At 41.9% G+C, this 15696-nt stretch overlaps 1 protein-coding gene across 1 annotated transcript in view; it reads right to left on the reverse strand.

Annotated features, from left to right (window-relative positions):
* Positions 1-15495, reverse strand: part of PLA2G4A (phospholipase A2 group IVA) — a 698142-nt gene extending 682647 nt beyond the window's left edge. Inside the window, exon 1 of the mRNA XM_069231997.1 lies at positions 15296-15495. The gene's annotated coding sequence lies outside the window, so the exon portion shown is untranslated. The remainder of the gene's footprint in view (positions 1-15295) is intronic.
* Positions 15496-15696: the final 201 nt, after the last annotated feature.

Here is a 15696-nt window from a genome sequence, read left to right on the forward strand (position 1 = left end):
TAAAACTATGGTTCTTCATTTAGTCACCCGCCTAAAAGAACAGAAGGTTGTGAAAAATAAAACCACTGACACTATCATCCCTACTAAACTCAGCCATGAGGGGGAAGTCTTTAAATAAGGACAGTAATCTTTCAGGCCTAAACCACCTGTTTCTGATCAAACAGCATAGAAATGTTTTTAAAATGCTGGAGCAGTCTAATGAGATGGGGGAGCACATGACCTTTAATCTGCCTTCGAATGATCATTCTCCTAGACCCAGCGTTTCCTCATCCTCATCTGCAACTGGGCAGGCTTTAGTCCATACATGCCCACCTACTGTATGGCCTCCAAATGGCAGCCTGCCGAGGGTCTCTTCAGCCTCAGCGTAGATGTCCACTTTTCATGATTAATGTTCCCAAACTCAGCCAGATGTGTAATAGAGGCGAGGACTCACTTATAAATAAATCCATACATTGGATCCAGCACCCTTAATGAGGGATACCATCATCATCATCACCTTTCTTAAAGCTACAAACCAGTAGATACCTGTGATTCTCACTGGCCCCTATCATTCATTAACTGCAATGCTAAAATACTAGCCAAGGTCCAGGCAAATCGCTTTGGCCTCTTAATGGTCTTTCTGGTTAGACCAGACAAATCGAGGTTTATGCCTGGGAGGGCCACTTCTCACAATCTGCGTACCCTTTTTCACCTTGTTACAGACCATAGACAGAGACTCATCTGCAGTTGTATTCTTTCTCAATGCCACTAGGGCTTTTCATTCGCTGGAGTGGGATTACCCGAGGGTCATACTTCGGAGTATGGGCTTCCCCCTGCGCTCTTATCATATCTTGCCCTCCTATATTCATATCCCACTGCCAGAGTACAAATTCAACACCTTACATCATAACTCGGGCACAAAGGGCATCACTCGGGCCTTATTGCCCCTGTTTGCACTTGCAGTGGAGCCACCAGCTACTAAACTTCAACAGCATCACCACCAATTTACCATCAGATAGTCCACTAGACACATTTTAGTGTCTCTCTACGCATATGACATCACACTGTACCTTAGGGACCCTCGGGATAGTCTCAATGCAGTGCTTCGCAAAGTTGTTCTCTTTGGTGGCTGTCATGCATTCAGAAAAATTGAGAGAAGCCTAATATTTTCCCATTAACCGTGACAACTCAGATTCCAACCAGACTTTCCCTTGAAATGGTGCAACTCCAGCCTCAGGTATCTAGGCGTAGAGATGTCTAGAAATAGAGAGGAACTTATGCAGGTGAATTATGGCACTGCCCTGTCCAGTGTGACGGACAGTTTCACTTGCTGGATATCACTGCCCCTTTCCCTGGCAGGGCGTATTTCTCTCATGAAAATGGTTATGCTACTGAAATTACTTTACCTGTTTCTCAACATTCCTCATACACCAGGGAGGCATTTCTTCAAAATGCTTAAGACACAACTTATTTGCCTGGCATGGATGGGTAAGCAACCACATCTACAATGGGAGCTGCTCACTAAACCCTCTCAGCGAGGAGGCTTTGAGGCCCCAAAACATGGAACTATCATTTATGTGCTTGATCTCCTCATTCTATTCATTGGTAGCTTTCCCCGTACATTCCACACCTGGCAATTGAACATGGTTACACGACACCCACCTGTCTGTCGCCTCCCACCCCAACCGCTTACCTGGGGCCTCAGGCTTCTAAAGAAGCCCCATCCAATTCCACAGTATCCAGCACAAACGCAGCTTGGGGAAACATGACCGAAAGATCTGGTAAACCGCTAAAGTACTCACCTTCCGTTCCACTTCCACCAGGCCTCAATACCAGTCACTCATGAAACCACTTGCCGGAATACACTGATTGGGGTTAATACCACGGTGGACCTCTATAAAAGTGGCTAATTCGCTAAACGTGAGGCATTGTTTGCCGGCAAAACACCAACACCCCTAGATGTCTTCCTATATGTCAGATTACAACACCAAGTTTAAGCCTCCACACCAGACTTCCCATGGGCACCTTCCCACACTTAATACACTGCATGCATCACTCAACTCGGAAGTGCTGTCTCACTTGGTGCTGATCCTATATCATACAGCAGGAGCTGCCATGTATGGGAAGAGGCATCTGGGAGGTATATGAACTGGAACTAAGAACAAACCCTTACCGATGCACAGTGGTTCTAATGCTGTCAGCAGACAGGGCACATTGCTTCAAAAAGTAGACCACGCATCATCCATTATAAATGTCTACACGGGATGCATTGCACTCCTGTGAGATTACACAGATACTATCTCTCCCAGATGACAGATGTGCTGGATGCAGTGTGGAAGGGGCAGATTTCCTCCACCTGGTCTGGTCATGTCCCATAACTGGGTTCTACTGGAAGGAGATCAAGATGGCACCAAAACTCATGATAGCTCAGCCGGTCACCCTCACACCACTAGTGCTAGTTTTGGGACCTATAGGGGACATAGAGGCAGGATTTTGGAAATATATATCACTCATCCTGCTTCTTGCCAAGAGGCGGGTGGCATGAAAGTGGGGAAGAGGCCGATCACCAAAATTTAAAGGATGGCTGCAGGATTTGATATACTATAGAGATCAGCTTACTCCATATACTGAACTACTACCATGCAGCTCGAGGCCCAGGGATATATGAGAACCGGTAGAAACTTATCTCCACACTCGTGCCTCAGATGCGGGGGATGATGTCACGCCGACTTAATAGTTTGGCGCCCCAACCGTATATGGTATAGGCAAGTACTCCACGCTCCTCCGCACTGTACGGAGCGGATCTCCCACAATTGTACACGATTGGAGGGTACATTTCCAACAATCATTGTGTACTCACTATAAACGAAACGTGTGTCAAGACTGTATATGGTTCCTGTAATGTGTATGCAAATGCTTTATGATCTATGGGTGGTTCAGTTGTGGGGAAATGTAAAACAAGGCAGCAGTAGAGATGCGACCTACACAAAGATATGATGCTGCACAGGAATGTTATTCTTGTTGATTGTTCTATCTGTTTTTTTCTTATACACAATAAATGTATCCTCTGTAGTTTAAACAGTAAAACGTCAAAAAAGAGATCTTTACAATAAAAAAAATAAATACTTTGGATTTGGAAGGTGAGAGGCTGTCAATGCCTAATAAGAGAGGACATCTTTGGTGCAGAGGCACCCGCAAACTGGCATCAATTATGACACCATTGAGCTCATTTTCCCCAGCAGACATCTAGTGGATGCCATAGTGACTTTCAATATAAGGACCTCCACCCACAGTGACTCAATTATTCGCCTCGAGTACTGACAGTAGGATCAGAATTCAATGATAGTGACCAGTATGTGATTAATTCCTTAGTTAATATCTCATCCCCAATAAAGAATGCTTGCTCTTCTGCCAGTTCCTTTGGAGAATCCAATATTTAGTCTACCCCACTATCTTCCTCCCGTAAGGTTACACAAACCGTAAACTGACATTCTTCAATTACTGCTCATCAGTCCGCGGAACCAGTATCTACTATATAGTGGAACGTGGCTGGCCTAAATTTGAAAGCTGCTTTTCCCGACTGGAACACGTAAATATACTCTAAAGACATCTGCCTACTACAGGAAACGTGGGCCTTGGAACCCATCTTCAAGGTAAGCTATCTTAATTTCTCAATCCCCGATACATGTGGATTCGTAGGACGACCAGCGGGTGGCTTAACAACATGGATTAGACTAAATCTAGATTTTACAGTTAAACAGCTTAAAACAGATTGCTCCAATACCCTCGCAGTTCGTATTAGATTAGACAATTCCAAATCTATACATATACACAAGGTTTATGACAGAGGGGTCGGGCGGGCTAAGGTCGGAAACTATTTCCATCTTAGAGGAACATAGAGGGTAAGCGTACATAATTATAGCAGCCAATTTCAATTCCACCTTTGAACCCCTTGACATGGACAATATCCATTTGAGGGCAGATGAAGATGTGACTTGGGGAGTACTGCAACTTGATTTGCCCCGATCCATAGACGCAGACAGCCCTTCAGTTAAAGCATCTCACATTGGAATACAGGGTTAGAGCAGCAAATGGAAGAACAGAATCCGTTAGGAAGGGTTCTAGTACTTTTTACAATCCACTTTATTCAAGCCACATTGATTATATCCTAATCAATCACGATTGTCAATCAGATTGTTGAAAGTAATTATAATCCCTTATGCCTTATGTTTTCTTTTTGCCCAAGGTATGCATGTCAATACAGATTTGCAGCTAGCTCTAAAGAGATCTACCCCTCCAATGATACATGTCATCTTAAGCGGTCACAGATACTAGAGACCCCGATCACCTATCAACAATTGGCAATGACCAGGGTGTGGAATTTAATGAAATATGTACTTGTCCATGGGACAGGTTGATTCTTAAATCTAGTTGTCCTGTAAACAAATCTAGTTGTCCCTTTGGTGCCATGTAGTGCTGTGACAAGAATAGCAGTTCTGAATATGCCAGGGCTCTTACTTTAGTAGGGATTGAATACTTGCATATTCAATCCCTATGATAGCAATTTCCTCAAGATCACCTTTCCGCAGATCTATATACGGGGGCTGGATGAAGCAGTAAGCAATAGTTTTAGGGCTGGAATGCCTCAGAGTCTGCAAACCTACTAATTTGCATGTTTTAAGGACTTTCACCAGCTGTTCTCTAATCTTTTCCCATAATGAGAATGGTTGGAAATGTACTCCTGAAAATGGCAAAAATAGAAGTTATTCCAGGGTTGGGGAAAAAAAAGTGGTTGGCGGGAAAGTGAGCTTGTAAACACTCAACAGAATTTCACATGAGCAAATCTATACATGCATATGTGATTGTGCTAAAATACAGTTCACAAATAATTTCTAGAAGTGCTATTTCCTGGTCTACTTCTTTAAGTTCTTGTGAATTTATGAAAACCAAAAATCCAAAGACATATTATGGGTGAACTTTTGTGACTTTCTTTAAGAATTGGGTCTCTAATTAGGTCTGGCATAAACAGAGACATTTTGCAAATGCCCCCGCATGGATAAAAAAGGTATTTTTTGTGTTACACTATGAGGAGAGGTGCAATAAGCCCAAACCATATCAGAGATCATTTCCCAGACGTTGCATTGATTGGCAAGTGCCAATTAAATGGTACCTTTAAGCAAACTATTAGCTCTCTCAGCCATGCTATTCCCCGAGGATTGTATAATGAGGTGCAAGAGTGTCTAACACCCCATCCCCTTAAAAACCTCACCATTTTGTGAGAAGTCAATTGTGTGCCATTGTCAGTGATAAGCAAAAACTGAATGCCTTCTTCTTTAAAAATCTTCTCCAAAATTTCAATTGTTGTTCCTGTTGTAATATCTTTCATGAATTCCACACTCAACCACTTGGAATGCACATCTACAAGAACCACTGCATATTTCATGTTGCCCGGCAACTCCAGCAAAGGCCCAATAAAATTCAAACAAACTGTGTGCCCTAGTTAAGCCTTGACCCAAATGTCCTTGATGTGCTAACTGAAACAACTTGAACCTCAACATATCAGGTGAGATAAAACGATCCCCCCTCATAATTACATTTTCACCACACACAGACAGCTCATCAAGAACTTTCAAATACGGCCTAACCTGAATTGTAAGTGTCCTTTTGCCACCTCACTGTATCATCTTAACCACATTCTTCATAACCACATCACTCTTCATCTTTTCTTTCCACTGCGCCTCAGGGAATGATTCTAAACCACAATGTACTACAACTTGCATGGATGTCACTGCCCCTTCATTCGCCTACTACTTCACTTTTGGACCATCAACTGTTTCCTCCTGGTCCAAAGACAACAATGGACAAATAATCGGTCTGAACATTTCTCCACCCCTGTAATAAAAAATAAAAAAAATAATAATAATAATAATTTTAAAAAAAACACACACACACCAGAAATATATATCGGAAATCTGTCTGCAAGTCTGGCCAGTCTAGCTGACCCCTTGCCTGCCCCACCTGGAGCTAAGATCCTAATGAGTGGCTTATGATCAGTTCTTACGACAAAAAGGTAACCCTCACAAATATATACGGAAATGCTCAGCACCCCAAGCAGCTGCCAAGGCTTCCTGTTCAATCACAGAATAGTTTTTTCTGTGCTCGTCAAAATACGAAATGCAAACACTACAGTTTTCTTATCCTTACCATGTAACTGAGAGAATACCACTCTAATGCCGGAAGCACTTGCATCCACTGTGAGCACATATTTTAAGTCCTTGTTGAAGACAGTTAAAATTCCAGCTTCACATATTTCTCTCTTTATGTTCTCAAAGCAGTATTGTTGCTCTTTTCGCCACAAGAATTTATTACCCTTGCGTAATACCTTTTTTTTTTTAAATCTTCTGTCTTCTCTGCAAATTTGATAACAAACTTGGCATACTACTCTACCAGTCCCAAGAATGATCTTAATTGATCCCTATCCCGTGGGACAGGTGCTCTGTTTATGGCATCTAACAGTGATTGTTTAGCTTAGATCGCCCCCTGTGAAATGGAGTAACCAAAATATTCAATTTGATCTGTTAGGAATACACATTTTTCTCGATTTAATTTCAACCCAAACTCCAATTTTTTCAACACTATTCCTAGAATAGCATTGTGTTCCTCCACTGTCTTCCCCATGACCAGAATGTCATCCTGAAAATAGATTACATGGTTTATTCCCTCCAAAATCTGCGTCATCACTCGTTGAAAGGCGCTTGCTGCCGACGCGAACCCAAAAGGCATACGCATAAATTGAAACGTCCCTTCTGATTTTATGAAGGCTGTAAGTGACCTAGCGTATTTATTCAATCTAATCTACTAACAGGCACTCCTTAGGTCTAGTTTTGAAAAGTACCTCCTATCCTTTACTAATGTCAGTAATTTGCTGATGTTTGGAAAAGAAAACATATCAATTACAATGTTTTAATTCAAGGACCGCAAATCCACACAGAACCTTAAAGGAACATCAGATTTCTGAATGACGGCGATTGGGGAAACCCACTGTGATACTTCCCCAGGCTCAATAATTCCCTCCTCCAACATATCATTCAACAATTCTTTCATACCGTCACTCACTGACAAGGGTACTCTCCTCAGTTTATGCTGTACAGGGACAGCATGTTCTCTCACCTTGACCTTGTGGACATACCGTTTCAAACATCATATATATATTTTTTTTTAATCAAAAACATTCCTTACACTATTTAACACATCTTGCAAACAAATCACATCACTTGTTTAAGAGCTCTGGGACTTAATATTATATTCAAATAAAACTGGTGCATCCATCCCAAAACTGGATGACCCTCTGCTGATACATAAACCTTGCACTTAGTAGACCACGTCCGTACTGTATATCTCCTTCCATGTATCCCAAAATGCCAATCGATTAATAACCTAACAACCTGTGCTTTAAAAAGATTATCTGGAATGATGGTATACATAGATCCAAAAATCAACCATAAATTCTACATCAGACCCACACACTTTAAGAATTGCAGTAGGCCGCGACGTTCGTCCTTTGTCATTTTCTCTTCTGACATCAGTATTCATGCTTTTGTCATTTCCTACTTTGGGCTCGACATTTACTATATGTACTCTATCTGCACGTGTTCTCATCGGTGTCTTTAATCACTCCTACTCTAAAAAGTATATTCTTACTTCCTTTGCTATTTTCTCTGCACATCCTTGCATAATGGCCCTTGCAACCACATATCCTGCAAAAGTTATTGCTTGCAAAACACTTTTTGGAATTCGAATCATAAGGGCTTCCACAACAAGCACAATCTCCTTTGTTTTTGGACACTGGTAGCGTAAACTCTCTTTTCTCCGAACCACATTGACTTTCCCTTCACAACTACTCTGGATATCTGTATTAACAATAGAGACATCACTCATTTTATCCCTTTTGTTCAATTCCTTCAGACAACAATGAGATTATTCAATCACTTTAGCCATTTCAATTGCTTCTTTGAGAGTAGGATCCTTCGCCGCCCATAGTCTCTCTTATATTTTTTTTTCTCTTTACATTGAACATCAACTGGTCACGAATTAATTCTTCAGTCATATTTCCAAAACAACACTTAATTCACTAGTTCCCTAAGTCTTGCTACAAACTCATCAATGGATTCATGTTCAGATTGAGGTTCTGTACTGAATTTATATCTGGCCATCACCAAGATGACCTTTCACAAATCGGTTCTCTAATCTTTTAATTGCTTCCTTATACACATCATCCATTGGTTGGCCATTCAGAACTAAAGCCACGGGTAAGTACTTGAAAACCCTTTGTCTTTCATTCCCTAGCGCACTGAACAAAAAGTGCTTTTTTCCGAGCTGGCAAAAAATGTTGTCCATCAAGTGCAATTATATAGTTCTCCAATATTTCCACTCAGTTCTCACAACAAATGTCAGGTTGACCCGCCAGTGACAAAACATATGGTGGTGTTATAATGTTTCCCTGCAAAGCCATAATAAGAATACTTTGGAAACCAAACAATGAATGAATAAATAGAAACAACACTCTTGTAAAAGTTACAGTGCTTTGCAAATTAAATTTAAAGATACTCCTCAAAAGTGTGCAAATATACGAGAAAAACTGTCAATAGAGTCTAGCACACGATGTGAAACACGAGGTGTATGCGTCACCGCAGGTATGTACATGTGATGCTCAAAACTATCCCCACCATGATAACTAACCTACCCCGACCCCCCCCTAAAAAAGAACACAAAAAAAAAAAAAACTATCCTAACCCTGCCCCTATAAATTAAAACTACCCTGACCCCCCCATCTGCCCTTAACCCTAAGAAATAAAACTACCCTGACTCCCCATTCCTGCCCCACTAAACAAAACTACCCAGACATCCGATCCGCCCTGAGCCCCCTCCAAAAAAAAACGAACCGACCCCCACCCTTAAAAATTAAATTACCCCGATCCCCCACCTACCCTGAGCCCTAGATCCACCCAACCACTAAAAACTACCCACCAACCCTGCCCCAACCCACCTTACCTCACTGTGCCCTCTCCCGATCGTTCCTCCTCCCGCCCGTCCTTCAACCTGCCCCACCCCTTTAAAAATAAACTATCCCGCCCCCTGCCAAAGCCCTAAATATAAAAAATACCTAAACAGCCCAACCCCCAAAGAAAACCCTCCTCCCCTTACAATAAAAGTTAAAAAAAATAAAAATAGACCCCCCAACCCCTTAATACACCCCTCACTCCTGCCCCACTTAGCTCACAGCATAATCTCACGAACACCGCGTGCCTTAACCAAGTATATGCGTAGTTCAGCACATGCGTGGTTAAGACACAGAAAACCTCATGCGTTGTTCGGGAAAGAGTGGTTACGCTTGCGTAGGAAACGCTGTGACCTTAAGGACACGTTGTTAAGGATGTTTCCCCTTTAAAAAACACTAACAGGATCTGAAGGGAGGAAAATGAAATTAGATATCTATACAGATAGCTGTGTGGAGCTCTTAAAAAAAGAAATCAAATCAAGTGGCTAATGTGTTTGTCATAGTGTCCCATCAGCCAAATCTGACTGGCAGAGTACAATGTAACTTTCTGTTTATTTTTTATGCTGAGCCTGTCACAGGGTACAAGAACAAACTCTCCATGTTCAAAAAACCTTGTTATATATCAAAACATAAAAAATATTGTTGCCCTGTGTCGGAAAGTTGAGCAAACATCAACAACAAGGAGGGTAGTGACACACCAAGGGGAATGAAAATGCCCTTCCTTTACCCCAAAAAAAGCACCCCAAAACAGAAAAAAGGTAGAAAAACAACCTGGACCAAATAGGTACAGAATTATTTTTTTTTTTTAAATGGCAAATTAAATAAGTGTCAGCAGTGAAACGTACTGGCCTTGCCATCTTTCAGTAAGTTTGTAAAAACATTACAGATGTATCAAAAAGATGGCTATCATGGATGTAAGCGAACCAACTGTGGCTATTTTGAATCCATCTGTAATATTTGAAAAATCCCAATCAAAGTGGACTGCAGTGGATTAATGTGCATCCGTGGTGACAAACGTTGTGTTTATTCAAATGATACAAAACAACTTCTTAGTGCCTACACGCACTCCTATTGTCAGCCATCTTGAAATGGGTAAAAACCCATTTCATGATTACCGCCAACCCACAGTGCTATGGGTGCAAACAAAGTAAAAAATAAATAATAACCAGAAAAGGAGAGGAGAGCACTAAAGGAGTAGAGGATGCATATTTTTTTTTTTTTTTTTTAATTGTGGGACGGGGAGGGGTGGAGAAAGGAACAAAAGAGCAGCACGGCAATCAACATGGAAAGGAAGTGTTGTGGAAAGTACAAAATAAATAAATAAATAAAACAAAAAACACATGTACTCCATGAGCCTGAAGAAAAAGGAAAAAGGCAGTTCCTTAAATGCAAGCAAAGTCAGCAGTACAAGAATACAAAATGACTAATCAGAAAACTGTGAGACTAAAATGCTTCTGGGCAGGACAAACACAAAAATAGAGAAGAAAGCCATCAATTCAAGAGGAGATCATACAGATATGGAATCATGAGCAATGGTCTGGCCAGAGCCCATTCTATATACATTGAAAACAAAAAAGGTGCCCAACAGACAACTAAAGCAGTTTGTGGCCGAGATCTAAAGTGTTCACAAGCCAGCTACATAGTTCCTAAAATCATTTCTCCAGGGTTTGTACAATGGTTGAGGAACCAATGTCCTTTTCATGACAAAAATTATTTTAACTACATTAAAAAGCTGCCAAACATAAAAGTATACCATACCTACAAATATATATTTAAAATCATATGTTAAGGGGTGTGCTGGTTAATTTATAAATGCTAAAAACCACTGGAATTGGCCAATTATGGGAAGTCATATAACTCGAAGGCCTTACCCTTCTCCAAGGCTGACATCATGCATGACATGCGTGAGCTAAACAGTTTGTCTTTTATAGGCATTTTTTTTCAATAAGGTTGGATTTACAGCTATTATTGAGTACATTTCCCAGGTAGAAACATATTGAATTTTGAAGTACATACTACATTCTAATAATTACTTTAAACTCACTAAGAGTGTATTTTGTGGGACTATAAGTATATACTAATGTTTTTACTGTATCACTGAACAACCACTGCAGTGGGAGAGGGGATAATGCTGCATTATTTAACATAAAAGGCAATTTTATTTTTACTTTTTATAGTTAAACTATATACAAATATAAATTGGAGAATTAACTGCAACTTTACATTTATGGTTCAAGTGTGTACAACATTTGACGAGTGGTTTTGAAATGCTCAGAAATTTGATAAATGTGAGGATATGAGGGTGTACTATATGATATGGCTATGGGGCCTTATTATTCAGTACGCTCACAAATACCTACTTAAATCCAGCTATGCTTGTTTACTTAGCCTCGAGCTCAACCCTGGGTAGCTGAGGCTGGAAGCAGTAAGGCTTGGCAAAGGAACTATGGGCCAGATGTAGCAAAGGCTTTTACCCATTCTGTGTCTATGGGAAAAAGTGTTCGTACATATGGCCCTATGTACGAAGCATTTAACAGCACCAAACAATGAAATATGAAAGCCACGCAAGATGAAAGCAACACAACAACAATTAATAAAATTAGAGCTTATTTTTATGTGTTTTTAGAGTCCTCCAACATCAAAATCCACTGGAGGGTTCCGGAGATATTACATTTTTAAAGTATTAAATAACTTTGATATCAACTGAAAACAAGCACTGGCTAACAAAAAGTTTTAAAAAATGTTTAAAGTTTGAAAGAGTTAGTCAGGCAACTCTGACTGGGGTTGGGTGACTAATTCCAACAGGACAGAGTTCTAGGAGGCCAGTAACAATACCTTGGTCAATTACCTGGCCACCAGCACCTTTTCCAGTCCATTTCCAGCATTTAGGGTACAACCGACACTGACAACAATGGAGTGATCCTCATGCTGGGGATGCAGGATGAAAGGAAGCTCAAGGATGCTTCCGATGCTATGCAGACAAAGAGAGCAAGTTCAGAGGGGCCCTCAGTACATGGGTAGGGTGGGGTGACTTTGGCCACTGAACTGGGGATCCCACGAAGTCCTCTTTGTGAAGGTAGAAAGGCAGCTGCAACAAACCTTCAGTTCTCGCAACACATCGGTCAGGCGGCAAATCTTTGGTGGGGGTTAGTGTCCCTCTTGGGCAACAAATCCAAGAACTGACAACACCCACTGGTCCAGCAGACACAGGTGCAACTTTTGCCTATCTCGGATAAGTTGCTTGATGTCCCCAGCATCCAGTAGCGGCAAAACATCTGTGGTGGCTACCAACTTGGCAATTTGGGCTATTCCAGTTTAAATGTCCATGGTGCTGTTCTAGGGGGCCAGTTGACCGACCCCTGAAGTCACTGCTTCGTTCTGGGGCTGGGAATCAAGTTTTACCCGAGCCAGGAGCAACAGACATGAGCCAAACTTTACTAGCTCAAAGTGTAGCAGGTGCAGTCTTTGAACGGTGCAGAACTTCTTTGTGCGCTTTCATTGCCAGCAGGATGATGCTCTTTTAGTCCTTTCTCCAAGTCCACAACATACTGAAGTCTAGAGTGCCAAGGCTGCCATGTGTATCCCAGTAAAGTGCCCTAGGGGACAATGTGGTCACTAGCCAATAGGCTAGTAGGTCCCTTCCTCCTGGGTGACGAAGTTCCTGTCTGGTGAGGCATCTGGCTAACCCAGAGTGCAACATTCTTGCCCCTTTCAAGAAGGCAGGACCTTTCCTTGGTTGTCAAGAGCTGGGTAGCCCATCCCAGAGGTGTAGCTACTTAAAGGATTACACGCCAACCAGAAAATCCATTTTGACACTGGGTTTCCCTCTCTGTTCCTGCCTCCAACTTGTCTCCTTTGAGCTCACCTTTTGGGATAATATCCCAAGTGGCCCCCAAGTGGCCACCCTGGGGAAGAAGGTCACACCTCACTCTTTGGAAACTGCCTTTGTTCCTGAGCCTGGGAATCGTTCACACGTTTTTGTAAAATGGACTGAACATGGTCCCTGAGGTCTGGACAGCAGGCCTCACTGCACTCTCAGAGATGGAAAAATATTTGGTGCAGAACGGCCATCGTGTAGCAACTTTCGAAAGTCTCTATTATGAAGCATCCACTCAAATATTTATTCATATCCTCAACTTCGATCCTGAATTTTTGCAACGTCTTGAGGTCACAATAAGGCCAATATAACATTTTAAGTAAGCTGAACAAATTTTGCATTGTGCAATTTTGCCTCGTTTTAGCTTTCAGGAGATTCGTTCAAACAGAAAAAATAATAACACCAAAAGAATGTTTCGGTTCGAACCTGTCACTGCCAGTATCCTGAATTATTCTTTTAATTGATACCTCCTTGTGTGAAAATGTCGTATATCATTAGCAAATGCCGTTTCACACCAACAGAATAAGTGTGCAAAATCTATAAGATGACTTGACTTAAACAATGTATAGAGAAGTGGTCTAGAAGTTGCTGTTGAGCAGACGCTTTTTGATTGGCTGTTAGTTTCTTTGGGTTTCCAAACATATTTTCTATTGCGGTAAAAAGAGATTTCCTTTACAAATGAAGTAATTCACTTTGAGGTAGCCTGACAGATGCTTAAGAGCTCTCTACATGCAACCAGCAGAAAAAAAAACTGACCAGTTGAAGATATGAACTTTATTGTAAAACAATGTAAATCCAAAAAGTAACGTACACTAAAAAAGGTATACAAAAAACAAAGCTCTACCTATAGCTAGAGGGCACGACTTTGGATGCATAGACTTGCCCATGTCTGACAGACACTGGGTGCAAACATGAACTGGACCCATGAGCTGTGCCGGCAACTGTGCAGTCAGTAGATAGGCGAGTGCTATAACCGCTGGTGCTAGGCACAGGGCAGGACATGGCTTTCAATTTGCAGCAAAGGCATGTTTTACCAAAAGCGTTTTGTATAACGGCATTAGTGTGGAATAAAGCACTAGGTACCAATTACAATGCATTTTAGTAAAGTCACTGCCACACTCAGTGTATTCATGTTATTTGAAAAGTGTGCATAGTGAACAGAGTCCACCATAGGGACAGATGATTTGCCAAAGGAAGAACCGTTCATGGCCAAACATCTAACACCCCAACATACACCCCCTTCTCTTCCCCCAGACCCCGAGGCTACGCCACTCAATAGAAGTTAGTGATGTAGAGGCAGTGTCATAATTCCCACGAGTTTGATAGGATACGTGCCTTGAGTGCTCAGTGCAATTCAAGGAGGCACATTTAGAGGAGGTCAATACTGAACAAAGGTGCGCTTGAGTGGAAAAAGGGAGCATGTCCCTTGTGCTTTAAGAATTAGAAATGGGGGGGGGGGATATATCACCCTAATTTCAAAGGATTGAAACGGTTATTCTGTCAAATTCTGGAGAAACGCATCAAAACAAACGCATACTATTCCCACGATAGTACTCTGCAATCCTGTAGATGAAATGCATGCTTCAGACTAGTGGGTAAATTTCGCAATGCACCAAGACGATGATGTTCGGAAATCCAAATGCCTGAATTTTCACCTCACGATTACTTCTAGCAGCTGCACGCCCAGCCAGCTGTAGTAACGCACCCTAACGCCTCTCTCAAAGCAGTAAGGGCAGAGGAAGTTACGAGAGCTGCTACACTTTCCAAGAGTGTCCTGCCGCTGTAACGGAGACCTTATAAACTGTGAGAACTGAAATCAAGGAAGCTGGTAGAGAGTGTATTTTACATAGCGCTGTGCGCGAACCTAATGTCGCTTCAAAGCGCGGAGAGCAGGGCGACATAACCCGAAAAAGGGGGAACGGCGAAGTAAAGTGATATCAAAGCGCAGACCATAAAATGAATTACGTTTTGGGAAAAAATGTGTAGACAATGGACCATGAGGCAAAAACACTTGGGAAAGAAAATATATATAACGCAGCCGTGTAATGCAAAAGTAAAGACAGAGTGACATGATTACAAACAAAGTATTACATTCTTCTCAGCGCTTAAACGGACGGGTATTTTTGCGGTTGACTAGTTAATTACATATGATACACATGGATTAACTACTGCTCTAAGTTTATTGTAGCGAACGAGAAATATGTAGGCATCAACACAGCAATACACAGGATACGTGATACAAAATAGAAGTATAATTAAATAAAAAGTTCTACAAAACTTGAAAAGTGCTGCCCTAAAGTCAGTCTTACATTTCTCTCTGCGCAAAAATGGGGTCTAACTGATATTATTATACTTTTGGTGTTGAAGCATCCAACACTTACCCGTTGGACTGCACTGTTGCTCCGGCACTCATATGCCCTCGTCCTCAGCGCGGATGGTCCGAGCTGCGCTCTTCAGTAGTGCCCTCAGCCCTCTCACTGCGGGTACACACCGCTGCACCAGAGTGAAATAAAGCGACGCTTCCGCCCCCTGCGGCAGAGAGCTGAGCCTCTACAGAGGCTGACGACGTGCCGAGTCTGACGCAGGCGCATGCGCAGCCGGTGTTCTAACTGTCTGCGCGCTCCCGTAGGTATGTGCTTCCCTTACGTCAGAGGGTGCTCAGAAATACTGCTGCTGCCTGTATGTTTTAGCTTGTGAGTCTGTTGGTACCTCCCCAAACACGATGTTATGCAATGCGTGAAGAGGCACAGCAATACAGTTTCAAGCAATATGTTTAAATGTA

The sequence above is a fragment of the Pleurodeles waltl genome, chromosome 4_2 (assembly GCF_031143425.1).
Source record: "Pleurodeles waltl isolate 20211129_DDA chromosome 4_2, aPleWal1.hap1.20221129, whole genome shotgun sequence".
NCBI classification, from domain to species: Eukaryota; Metazoa; Chordata; class Amphibia; order Caudata; family Salamandridae; genus Pleurodeles; species Pleurodeles waltl.